At 41.9% G+C, this 14,006-nt stretch overlaps 1 protein-coding gene across 2 annotated transcripts in view; it reads right to left on the bottom strand.

The window, feature by feature from the left end:
* Positions 1 to 11,105, bottom strand: part of LOC137627838 (alkylated DNA repair protein alkB homolog 8) — a 53,277-nt gene extending 42,172 nt beyond the window's left edge. Inside the window, exon 1 of one of the 2 annotated variants that reach the window (XM_068359246.1) lies at positions 10,933 to 11,105. The gene's annotated coding sequence lies outside the window, so the exon portion shown is untranslated. Of the gene's footprint in view, positions 1 to 10,317; positions 10,412 to 10,932 lie in introns of those variants that run through there. The other variant, XM_068359247.1, reaches the window with a different exon arrangement.
* Positions 11,106 to 14,006: the final 2,901 nt, after the last annotated feature.

The raw sequence follows: 14,006 nt of genomic DNA, 5'->3' as shown, positions 1-14,006 counted from the left end.
AGCCTTCCGGACAACCCAAAAACAACAATAAAAACACTTCAAGAGAAAGATTAAAAAGGTTATGGAATTAGGGGAATGTAGTGGTTGAGCCCTCACCCACTACTGCACTCGCTGCTACGAATGGTCCCAGTGTGTAGCAGTTCTCGTAAAGAGACTGGACATCTTTAAGATAAAAAGACGCGAACACTGACTTGCTTCTCCAATAGGTTGCGTCCATTATACTTCGCAGAGATCTATTTTGTTTAAAGGCCACTGAAGTTGCGACAGCTCTAACTTCATGTGTCCTTACCTTCAGCAACGCTTGGTCTTCCTCACTCAGATGGGAATGAGCTTCTCGTATTAACAGTCTGATAAAATAGGATAAAGCATTCTTTGACATAGGCAAAGATGGTTTCTTAACAGAACACCATAAAGCTTCTGACTGTCCTCGTAAAGGTTTAGTTCGTCTTAAATAGAACTTAAGAGCTCTAACAGGGCATAAGACTCTTTCTAGTTCATTTCCAACCATATTTGATAGGCTTGGAATATCGAACGATTTCGGCCAAGGACGAGAAGGTAGCTCGTTTTTGGCTAGAAAACCAAGTTGTAAAGAACACGTAGCCGTTTCAGATGAAAATCCGATGTTCCTGCTGAAGGCGTGAATCTCACTGACTCTTTTAGGTGTGGCTAAGCAAACCAGGAAAAGAGTCTTTAAAGTGAGATCTTTAAAGGAGGCTGATTGTAGCAGCTCGAACCTTTCTGACATGAGGAATCTTAGTACCACGTCTAAATTCCAACCTGGTGTAGCCAAACGACGCTCCTTCGTGGTCTCAAAAGACTTAAGGAGGTCCTGTAGATCTTTGTTGTTGGAAAGATCCAAGCCTCTGTGACGGAAGACTGATGCCAACATGCTTCTGTAACCCTTGATAGTGAGAGCTGAAAGAGATCTTTCTTTCCTTAGGTATAAAAGGAAGTCAGCTATTTGAGTTACAGAGGTACTGGTCGAGGATACTGATACTGACTTGCACCAGTTTCGGAAGACTTCCCACTTCGATTGGTAGACTCTAAGAGTGGATGTCCTCCTTGCTCTAGCAATCGCCCTGGCTGCCTCCTTCGAAAAGCCTCTAGCTCTCGAGAGTCTTTCGATAGTCTGAAGGCAGTCAGACGAAGAGCGTGGAGGCTTTGGTGTACCTTCTTTACGTGTGGTTGACGTAGAAGGTCCACCCTTAGAGGAAGAGTTCTGGGAACGTCCACTAGCCATCGAAGTACCTCGGTGAACCATTCTCTCGCGGGCCAGAGGGGAGCAACTAACGTCAACCTTGTCCCTTCGTGAGAGGCGAACTTCTGCAGTACCTTGTTGACAATCTTGAACGGGGGGAATGCATAAAGGTCTAGATGTGACCAATCTAGGAGAAAAGCATCTATATGAACTGCTGCTGGGTCTGGGATTGGTGAGCAATATATTGGGAGCCTCTTGGTCATCGAGGTTGCGAAGAGATCTATGGTAGGCTGGCCCCATGTGGCCCACAGTCTCTTGCACACATCCTTATGAAGGGTCCATTCTGTTGGAATGATTTGTCCCTTCCGACTGAGGCAATCTGCCATGACATTCAAGTTGCCTTGGATGAACCTCGTTACTAGAGAAATGTTTAGATCTTTTGACCAGGTGAGGAGGTCCCTTGCGATCTCGTACAACGTCATAGAGTGGGTCCCTCCTTGCTTGGAGATGTACGCCAAAGCCGTGGTGTTGTCCGAGTTCACCTCCACCACTTTGCCTTGAAGGAGAGACTTGAAGCTTTTCAAGGCCAGATGAACTGCCAGTAGCTCCTTGCAGTTGATATGCAATGTCCTTTGACTCGAGTTCCAAGTTCCCGAGCATTCCCGACCGTCTAATGTCGCGCCCCAGCCTGCGTCCGATGCGTCCGAGAAGAGAACGTGGTTGGGAGTCTGAACAGCCAGGGGCAGACCCTCTCTGAGGCTGATACTGTCCTTCCACCAAGTCAGTGACGACTTCATCTTCTCGGAAATGGGGATCGAGACCGCTTCTAGCGTCTTGTCCTTTTTCCAGTAAACAGCTAGGTGATATTGAAGAGGACGGAGGTGTAGTCTTCCTAACGATACGAACTGTTCAAGGGATGATAGTGTCCCTATCAGACTCATCCACTGCCTGACTGAACATCGTTCCTTCTTCAGCATGTTCTGGATGCATAACTGGGCTTGACTTGTTCTGGGGGCCGACGGAAAAGCCCGAAAAGCTTGACTGTGACTCTCCATCCCTAAATACACAATAGTTTGGGATGGGACCAGTTGAGACTTTTCCATATTGACCAGGAGACCCAATTCCTTGGTCAGATCTAGAGTCCACTTTAGATCCTTCAGACAGCGACGACTGGAAGAAGCTCTTAGAAGCCAGTCGTCCAAATAGAGGGAGGCTCTGATGTTCGCTAAATGAAGGAATTTGGCTATATTCCTCATCAGCCTCGTAAACACAAGAGGAGCTGTGCTTAGGCCAAAGCACAGGGCTTGAAACTGGTAGACAACCTTTTTGTAAACGAATCTCAGAAAAGGTTGGGAGTCTGGGTGTATGGGGACGTGAAAGCATGCGTCCCTTAGGTCTAAAGAGACCATCCAGTGTTCCTTTCTGACCGCTGCTAGAACGGACTTTGTGGTCTCCATGGCGAACGTCTGCTTTGTGACAAAGACATTCAGCGCACTGACGTCTAGCACCGGCCTCCACCCTCCAGTCTTCTTTACCACTAAGAAGAGACGGTTGTAGAAGACCGGGGTTTGATGGTCCAGGACTTTGACTACCGCTCCCTTTTCTAGCAAGAGAGACACCTCCTGTTTCAATGCTCGTCTCTTGTCTACCTCTCTGTACCTGGGAGAGAGATCGATGGGAGACGTTGCTAGAGGGGGTTTTCGTACAAACGGGATCTTGTACCCCTCTCTGAGCAACTTCACAGATTGTGCATCTGCGCCTCTCTTCTCCCAGGTCTGCCAGAAGTTCTTGAGTCTGGCTCCCACTGCTGTCTGAAGAAGGTGGCAGTCAGACTCTGCCTTTAAAGGACTTGGTTCCTTTCTTCTTCCCACGTCTCCCTTCGGCACGAGCACCTCCTCCGCTGGAGGCTCTGCCACGAAAGGGCGGAATAAACCTGGACGCTGGAGTGTCCATCCTGGGTCTTGACAAGGTAGGCAAAGGGGTGGCTTTGCGGGCAGAGGACGCAACCAGGTCATGGGTGTCCTTCTGAATCAGAGAAGCAGCAATCTCCTTAATCAAGTCCTCTGGAAAAAGGCACTTAGATAGAGGAGCAAACAGAAGTTCTGATCTTTGACACGGTGTCACTCCAGCTGACAGGAAAGAGCAAAGGTTCTCACGCTTCTTGAGGACCCCAGAAACGAACGAAGCAGCAAGCTCACTAGATCCGTCACGTATGGCCTTGTCCATGCAGGACATGATGAGCAAGGAAGATTCCTTGTCAGAAGGGGAGATCTTCCTGCTCAAAGCTCCCAGACACCAGTCCAAAAAGTTGAAGACCTCGAAGGCTCTAAATATTCCTTTCAACAGATGGTCTAGGTCTGAAGGTGACCAGCATATCTTAGAGCGTCTCATGGCTAGCCTGCGGGGAGAGTCTACAAGACTTGAGAAGTCGCCCTGGGCAGAGGCAGGAACTCCCAAGCCGAGAACTTCTCCCGTGGCATACCAGACGCTCGATCTGGAAGAGAGTTTAGCAGGGGGAAACGTAAAAGCTGTCTTCCCTAGACTCTTTTTGGACTGCATCCAATCTCCTAAAACTCGTAAAGCTCTCTTGGACGAGCGAGCGAGGACGAGTTTCGTAAAGGCAGGCGAGGATGACTGCGTACCTAACGCAAACTCTGATGGAGGAGAGCGTGGAGCCACAGACACAAACTGGTCCGGATACATCTCTTTGAACAGAGCAAGAACTTTTCTAAAGTCCAAAGAGGGCTGCATGGTCTTGGGTTCGTCAAGGTCCGAATGTGGTTCGTCAACGTGTGCCGCATCGTCATCATCAGAGAGTCCATCATCCGAGAATTGAGGAGGAAGCGGCAAAGGAGTAGGTAACGGCTGGTCAGCTGAGTCCGGTCGCACGGGTGCACGCGTGACTGAGCCGGACGCAACGTCATGGAACTGTTGCCCAGTCTGTGAGCTGGCAACAACCATAGCAGCGCGGGGACGCACAGCGTCTACTCCAGACTGTCTAGTCTGATGTGGGCGAGCAGAGGCAACCACACTGGGTTGCGGAGGTTGACGCACCGCGTCAAAACAAAACAACTTTGACGGTTGTTGTACCTCGCGAACGTCAACGGAAGGTTCCGTGCGTCGCTGAACGTCAACATGCGGCTGGCAGGGAACACTGGAACGCATGGGTGGCGGGACTTTCTCAGCTGGAGTGCGCAAGAAGGTCGCCTCAGCGTCCACAGGACGCACAACCGTGGTTGGTTGTAGGCAAGAGGTTGGTGCAGCACCAACCTTCTCCGCACGAAAGTCCTGCATCAGAGACGTTAACTGATACTGCATGGTCTGCAGCAAAGACCACTTAGGGTCTACAGGAGCAGGTGCGGCGACAGACGGTGTGACTGCCTGAGGCGGTACCGCTTTGCCTCTCTTAGGAGGTGAGCAGTCATCGGAAGACTGCAGCGAGTCCGAACTGACCCAGTGGCTACAACTGGGCCGTTGGACTTGCGCGGAAGGGACCCACTTGCGCTTAAGAGGTCGTGAGACCTTGGTCCATGGTTTCTTACGAGAAACCTCTTCCGCAGACGAGGAATAAATGGGCTCTCTCGTCTCTGTGTGGGTGGGGCGATCTTGGGTAGATACGCCCGAAACCACGGAGGGAACGTCTGTTCGCTGATTAAAGCCTCTCGAACCCTTTGGTCGTACGACATTGCTTCTCCCCTGGACTTGGGAGCTTGCAAGAGGTCCCGGACTAGGAGGACGACAGGCACGAACAGACGAACCCTCAAGCGCAACACTATCCACAACACTATCACTCACTTTATCACTTCCCACTGCACTCTTACACTTCAGCTCCTTGACGTCCGCCATGAGCTGGTTACGGTCACTTGCCAAGGACTCGACTCTCTCACCCAGAGCTTGGATGGCACGCATCATATCTGCCATCGAAGGTTCCTGAGTGCCAGAAGGGGGATTAGGAGCAACCACTACAGGGGAAGGAATAGGTTGTGGGGCATGAGGAGAGGAAAAATCAACGGAACGAGATGAACTTCTCCTGACTCTATCTCTCTCTAGCCTACGTGTATATTTCTGGAATTCGATAAAATCGAATTCCGAAAGCCCAACGCATTCCTCACATCGATCTTCCAATTGACAGGTTTTATCCCGACAATTGGAACAAACAGTGTGAGGATCGATAGAGGCCTTCGGAAGACGCCTTGAACAGTCCCTAGCATTACACTTTCTGAATTTAGGGACTTGAGAAAGGTCAGCCATTTTGAATTGGTCAAAGGGGAATTCAAAAACTATCCAAAGTCGTCAACAAATAATCCGATATCAAAAAAAGAATGCAAGGATTTATTGAAGAGAAAGCCTGCACAGCGAAAGCTCAAAACTAGAAACGTGTACTTCACCAAATAGTTGTGAAAACCAATCCAGTTAGCAACAGCGAATTAGTAGGTCTTGCCGGTGGCACGACAGAGAGAAAATTGAGTTCTTTGTTTACAATGAGTACTGAGTACCTGCACGACAGATGGCGCTGTTGAAGTACACCCCCTACCTGCATAGCGATCGCTGGCGGATTTTTAACGTAGAGTTTTCTGTCGAGCAGCAGAGCTGCAGCTTATATAATCACCGGCTAAGTTAAATATTGAAAATTTACATATATAAAATACAAATATAAATAAGACTTATCAAGACTTACCATAGGAAGCTATGACACTCCTAGTAAATTTAGCTTAATTTCCCTTCAAAAATTGAAGTAAATCTTTCTTTTTTAAAGAATCTGGTCCAAAGTTCTGCTAAATAGCAATTGCAATGAAGTTGGCTCCAATTTTGGAAAATATTACAGTGTTGAACTTATATGTTCAATAGTGCCATTTGTGTTCATGAGCTAATACTGAACTGAATTTTCCTCAAAAGAAAAATTTTCCTCAAAAAAAAAAAAAGCATTACTGTAGTGTACAATACCGTATACATTTTTCCTACTCAACAACCAAAGATTTACTGTAGCTCAATATTCCTAAAGAAGTATATATATAAGAAGTGTTCCAGGTGTTTTTAAAAGAACTTTCAATGATTCCAGTGGAAACACTCAGGGGAAATATGTTCTATCCAAATTATAGAAGCTTCAAAATTCTAGAAGTTATGACCGAAAAACTATTACAAAATGGGGAAACAAACACAGGGCACCACTTATCCTAACCTAACCTAGAAGCCATATTCTTATCGAATTTAATTAGGGGGTTGGGGCTACTCCCCCTGCAACCTGTCCTTAAACCGTCATATCCTTAGATTACCCTAAGATTAAGTCGCAACCCTGTGTGCTTCCCAACAAGCTTCACCGGCCTGGAACTGGGTTTTAAAGAAGTATTTCTTACTTTAATCAGTCCACAGAACTAAAACAATACATAATTCTGACTAACATCATCAAAACCATTCAAAATACCTATAAACTCACCAGTAACAATTCTTATTTTATGAGAAATCATAAGGGGGAATGGGTCCATGTTATTAATTAGCACATCTTGCTTAACCCTTTTACCCCCAGGCTATTTGGAAATTTCCAACCCTTAGCCCCCAATGGGTTATTGTTTTCCCAGCACATTTTGCAGTATATATTTCTTTTAAATTGCTCTAACAGCCTTAATTTTTGTCATAGAGAGGTCAGGTTGGTCTCATTCTCTTGGAAAATGTCTGAATTTTCTCAAAAAATTATCAAAAATATGAAAAAAATAATTTTTATAGCATTTTTTTGCAAGGACGTACCAGTACGTCCATGGGGGTAAAGGGATGGCTTTTGTGAAACATACCAGTACGTCCTTTGGGGGTAAAAGGAAAGAATAAATGCTTCAAGTGTGTGGCTTTGTCACAGAAGCTAAGACTGTATCAAAATGGGGAGAATTTGTGTTTGTAGGGGTGGAGCTAGTATAGTAGATGTTGAGGTAGGATATTGGCCGAGACAAAGTCACATGACAGTGAAAACATCTCTGATTCAAAATTGTAAATGGTTACCAATACTAACAATACAGAAAGTGGGAAAACAAAGTTTGGACAGGAACACCATCTGTTGGGAATTTTATGAATTGTTCTTAGGATTTTTTAGTTTTAGGAGATGATGCAAACAAAATGTCAATTAGAAAGGAGTAAAAGCAATTGTTTACAAAAATAGATATACTGTATTGGTTATTATCATGTACTGGGTATAGGCTATGGGGGTTCATACTTGTGTTTTAGTACTGATATTAAGGTGTATGTAGTTGGTTGGAACAGGCATAAACTTTCTTACTACTGTACTTGTCAAATTAATTTTCTCTATGTGGAAAATGTTGTTAAGCTTTGTCTGAAATAACAAAATTAAATTATTCAGGCGATTCCCAAAATATTATGGTCTAGTGTTACCTTGCCAGGAGGGAAGCCAATTGAAAAGCAAACATAGGGTTAAGACTTAGTCTTAGGGTAAACTAGGGATACGGCAGTCTAAGAGGGTGTAAGTAAGTATACAGTTCCTAGGTTAGGTTAGGAGGGGAACCTAAGGTTAGGTGGAGTTCTTTTGTTTATTTTCTTTTAAAAATGTGATTTCTCAATTACTACTTTAGGAATTTTAAAACGTCTAAAATTTGAAAAATATGGGTTTCCCAAATAATATGCATTAGAAGTTAAAAAAAATTTTAAATACTGTACACCAAAAAACTTCTTATTTTCTTCATTAGGAATATTGTGCTAGAGTATATATTCACTCATGTCTTAAATTACTAACCCAGTCGGTCCCAACCAGTAATGTTGGTCAAGGAGCCATTGTCTAACGATGGACAGGGCCTCCTTTGCGTATAAAACACCACCTAGCCTAAACTTTCCCACCTAACATAACCTACAAATCATGTCCTTACCTGCTTACTTATTGGCTGGGCTTAATGGCAACCTACGACCCCACTTAAACTGCTGCATTCTTAGCGATAGGGGTAGAAATAAGAGAGTCATGGGGCATGATTGTCATCATGGTTAAAATCTTGGAGCCTCTGCCGTTTATGGGGACAGCCCTTTGACCGGCCGAAAATCGAGGTAAAAAAGTCCGAAATCGGCTCTTTTTTACGGGAATGATTTGTTAAATAATGTAGATTGACGGGACAGTATTAAATTGTAAAACCGAATGTTTCTTGAAATCGAGTAAAAAAAAGTCCGAAATCGGCTCTTTTTACGGGAATGATTACATGACGTGTCCTTAAAAACTACAAACTTAACGAAGGGGTAAATATGTAGATTGACGGGACAGTATTAAATTGTAAAACCAGTATTAAATTGTAAAACCGAAGGTTTCTTAGACTGGGATGACACGGGCTCTATCTATCGGGAAAGTTGGAAACTAAGTAGGAAAATCTGCTCTTTTTCGCGGGAATGATCACGGAATGAAATATTAAATTCACTGGTTTTGTAAATGCTTGTCCCAACAATCTACATACTAGGAACCCTCTGGTCATGGATGTCGGAAATGTGCGAGAAAAATGGACAACTAACCCAAAATTCCCCTCCTAACCTGACCTACAAGCCATGTCCTTACCTTCATCGTGAACTAAACGGGGGGGCTGACGCCCCCCTGCGACCCCCCAAACACTGTTGCTAACATACAAACCCCACAAAACCAAACCTAACCAATCCCAGTAGTTCCCAGGTCACTACCCCTACCCGGGGGCAAGCCCCCGGACCCCCTTCGTAAGTCTCTCTCCTACAGAAAAGAAGTTCCATGTCCTTACCTTCATCGTGAACTAAACGGGGGGGCTGACGCCCCCCTGCGACTCCCCAAACACTGTTGCTAACATACAAACCCCACAAACCAAACCTAACCAATCCTAGTAGTTCCCAGGTCACTACCCCTACCCGGGGGCAAGCCCCCGGACCCCCTTCGTAAGTCTCTCTCCTACAGAAAAGAAGCTTTGGGCAGCACTCAAAATTATATCTTATCCACATGATCATATTATAGGTTACTCAGGCTTACCTTAAATTTCGTAGTCGCTAAAACCACATCAGGGCCACATCACCTGTTTTACACTTTTTACATGTACCTCTAAAATCCCTTAAGAGGCCTTCTCGAAATAAATAGTGAAAGAATTCGGGGGTAACACGAGTGAAATCACGTAGATGTATATATCTGAGGGTCTTAATTGCATCAATCTGATCAATACGGGAGATAAACTCGAAAATATCACTCACAGAGAAACTATACGGAACAGGTCTATCCATCACGGCGGTTAGAGTTGGAAAGGGTCGGCTGTAGGTCAATCTCGGGTCATGGGGGGGATTAAAAATTTGAAATCACGCGGCCCACGAAAGGGTTAGTTCGGTTGCTTTGTTTGACACTGGCTTTATCTGACGAAATATCTTAACTAGATGCTGGATAACCTAACCTTTGTTTGTATATAAAACAAAATCGTATTCGGCATAATTTTGGGACGATTTCGAAAGAAATAACAATCTTAACAAGAGATTAAAATGAAAATTGTTGAAATTAGCGAAAACATACGTACGAACATCGAAAACTGTTCATGCTTGCGCGACCTGCTGATATGCGAATCGAGCGCCGCCAAACGGGTGTTATTATAATCAGGCAGGAAACAATGATTGCCGGTAATTTTACGACCGAGTAAGTTGGCCGTGGCTTCAGCGTACGACGCATTGTAACGGCCTTTTTCTAACATAACATTTCATGATAAATATCCCAGCAGTATCAAATGTCACTAAACATGACGTGTCCTTAAAAACTACATACTTAACTAAGGGGTAAATATGTAGATTGACGGGACAGTATTAATTTGTAAAACCGAACGTTTCTTAGACTGGGATGACACGGGCTCTGTCTATCGGGAAAGTTGGAAACTATGCAGGAGCTACCCGTGACTTGCGTACGGACCATGCTGAACTTAGAAAATATTGCCGTGGTAAAGGTAAATTGTGTTATTAGTCAAAACGATAAATTAACATCATATTATGGTATGTTAGAAAATTGTAAAGAACATCAACCCCATAATGAAATACGATTTGGCTAGTAATAAGAAAGATATCCCTGTCCCCATAAACGGCAGACACCCCAAAATCTTTAAACAAATATTGTACTACAGTACGGTAAAATAAATTCCAACACCTAACCTTACCTATGTTAGCGTATCTTTGCAGGAGGGGATGCTAACTTCTCCTCGAACCCAACCCCATCATCCGCGGTAATATTTCAGTAGAGTCCCACCCAGCTATTACTGCTTGTCAGTACATATGAGCTAGATTTTTTTCTTTTTTCGCGAGCGAAGCGAGCAAAAGTATTAGGCTCTACCAAAATATTAAAGAAGTCTAATAGTTTTTGCTACACCGTGAGCTCATTTTGCTCGCCAAAAACGAAAACAATCAAGCTCGTATGTACTGCCAAGCGGTAATGGCTGGGCGGGATTCTACCGAAATATTACCTCACCCGCTACCTCTAATGAAGAGGGGGGGGGGTCCACCGTACTACAAACTGTACTCGCTAATATCAAATTACTATTACGCAATAGACGTTTCTGTAGTACTACTGACTAAGTTTGCAACCTAAGAGAGCATACCCTTAACCACCCTTAAGTAAAGAGCCAAGCTACTTGTTAATAATCCAAGATTAATCTCAACGAATATACATCAGAATTGGACAGTAAACGCTTCAGTTACTTGTGGATTCATGATTAGTAAGCATAAAATAATATAACATATGTAATCACACCAACAACGGTACTTTGATCACATACCTGTAGACTGACTGATGGGAAAGCAATAGTAGTAGTAATGATGGAGATTTACCTTTGTAAAACCATGTTGTCTTGTTTAGATTTTACCGTTTAGTCTTTCCTTTCGTAAGTCCATAAATAACACTCATCACAATAAGTTGTATTATGTATTCGATTTCAGTTACCATATCCATAGCATCACTATAATTATTACTATCACCAGTAATTATTTATTACCTAGTTGTCAACTTTTTGGAATAAGCCCCACCCCCAAAAAATAAAAAAAAAATGGACACAGGAACCGTGGCATTACACTTAGCAATGACTTAGTTTCCTCTGTCATTTAAACCATTACCGTCTTGTTATTTACTACTGTCTCCGAATAGTTCATGCACTTTATCAGGTAATTTAAGAATCTTTTTCATTTGATATGTTTTTTTTTCTATAATTGCCAATGAATTCTAGACGAACTTATTTCACCCATTTCTCATTTTTCACGATATATATATATATATATATATATATATATATATATATATATATATATATATATATATATATATATATATATATATATACATCTATATATACATATATATATAGGCTATATATATATATATATATATATATATATATATATATATATATATATATATATATAGTATATATATATAGTATATATATATATATATATATATATATATATATATATATATATATATATATATATATATATATATATATATATATATATATATATATATATATATATATATATAATATAAAATGTACATGTGGGGCAAAACGAAACCCTTGAAATCATCCACTTCGAATGCAAGTTGTTTGACACATGAATAGTTTAGTGGTCTTTTCATTTACAACAAAACTAATTTCGAGTTTTGCTCCACCCAAAATATGAAAGCCTCCAACAGTCGAGAAATTACCAAGGAATGCAAGATTTCCTTGCTCATACTGATTTAGATTTTTTTCCCAACTTCAAATGTCATATATTTATAAGCATCTCACTTATTACTTTTATATTGCTTACTTAAAGAGCTGCTTGTCTAGTGCAGGGCAACCCTACTCTCTACACGACCTTCACAGTCATTTATGTATAGGCCTACGTGAAAAGCCATTTAGCATTGCACTAGTTATGTACTGATCTTATTCTAATAACTTCTTGTGGTCTAATCAACACTTTGTACACCCTGTACATTACTTACATTTCTTTATTTACATTGTCATCTCATGTATATATTAACCTTTAGTTTCTTTTAATGCTAATTAATCACAGCATTTGCAATCAAGATAATCTGTTCAATACCCATTAGTTAAATAGATGACCCAATCCCTTCTATAATACTCTGTGTTTCTTCTTTTCTATATTTTACCATATCGTCAATCTTTAGTATTTTCCTCATTAAATTTCTCTCCTATGCAGTATTTACTGCATTTATTCAACTGAATGAAATTTATGAATTTAAGGCGCAAGGGGCAACTGGGAAAATTTTGCAGTTCGATTGTTTTTGCTTCAACATTTTCCATAGTTTTGCCCTATGCAAAGGACATTCAGGGTAATTAGACCACCATTCTTAATTTTGGTGTCCTCTTCTCTAGTCGAGGTCATGTTACTGCTTGAAATGCCTTCGCACATTTACACAGGTGCACGGTTAATATAAACCTGGCTGATCATTCCACACCTTAAGCCCTGTCTACACGATCGAGCATGCCCGATGGGCAAACAGTGATACCAGACCACAGTTGGTTGTGAGAATGAGGGTTGATGACATCAGAAGCAAGAAAACCACAGCAAGCATCTGGTAGCACTATAGGGTGCCAGATCCCTGCTGTGGTTTCACTGCTTCTGACGTCATCAACCCTCATTCTCAATACCTATTGAGGTCTGATATCACTGTTTGCCTGTCGGGCATGCTCGATCATGTGGACAAGGCTTTAGATAGGGGACTTGAAGGCACTCAAGGATGGAGCACTTACCGAGCGCCGACTAAGACTGTTCTGTTCCGAAAGCCAGCAACCTTGGCTCTGAAATTCTTAAATTGTCTCCCTAATCAACTTTTATTTTTTGGGTTTACTTTATTGAAGAGAATTATTTTGTTAGTAGTAAAGTTAATAGGGAACTACCGGTAGTTATAATCCAGCTTCTCAAACTATGTTCCCATTGAGTACTAAATGGTTTTCTAATAAATTTCTTAGGATTCTTTACTGTATTGCATGTTCTATAGGATTTATTTTCTTTCTTTTAGATGGTTGTTACCTACTAAAGAGACCCTTAAGTTAAGGTTGGACTTGAAATCCGAGATCATTAGTGCTTTTCATTTTTTAATCTCTCGTTTCTATTAAATTTTCTCATACAATTCCTGCAGCGAGATAGGTCATGTAAATGTTACCCATCAGACTCATTTAATAGATATCCTAGACAAAATCTTTAAAGTATACTCAATATACATAAGTATCGGAGATCTTCCCTTTTCAACCGTCATGGAAGTAGTATTCGTTTATAATGTGCAATTAAGTTATCTTTATTCATTGTGGCCTGGCTCAAGTTCCATACTTAATATTTCCAACAATACTTTAATGTACTTGAATTAACTTAATCCCACTGTTAAACATTAATTGTGCGAGGTAACTTGTCTTTGCTTGTCCAAGGTCTAACGGTCACTTGGCATCACCTTGGCTTGTACTGTTCTGAAATTTAACCCTTTAACCCCCAGGCTATTTGGAAATTTCCAACCCTTAACCCCTCGGGGCTTATTTTTTTCCCAGCACATTTTGCTGTATATTTTTTTAAAATTGCTCTAACAGCCTTAATTTTTGTCATAGAGAGGTCAGGTTGGTCTCATTCTCTTGGAAAATGCCTGAATTTTTTCAAAAAATTATCAAAAATATGAAAAAAAAAATCTTATATGCAAGGACCTACCGGTACGTCCATGGGGGTAAAGGGATAGCTTTTGTTTAACGTACCAGTACGTCTTTTCGGGGTAAAAGGGTTAATTGACAAATTTCACCCCTGTGCTTCAAGTTAGGATTGTTTGAATCCTTGGATTCAAAGTTTGGCATTGGGGTTTTTAATGATC

This window comes from Palaemon carinicauda, chromosome 35 (genome assembly GCF_036898095.1).
Source record: "Palaemon carinicauda isolate YSFRI2023 chromosome 35, ASM3689809v2, whole genome shotgun sequence".
NCBI classification, from domain to species: domain Eukaryota; kingdom Metazoa; phylum Arthropoda; class Malacostraca; order Decapoda; family Palaemonidae; genus Palaemon; species Palaemon carinicauda.
This window is presented reverse-complemented; position numbering and strand designations above follow the sequence as displayed.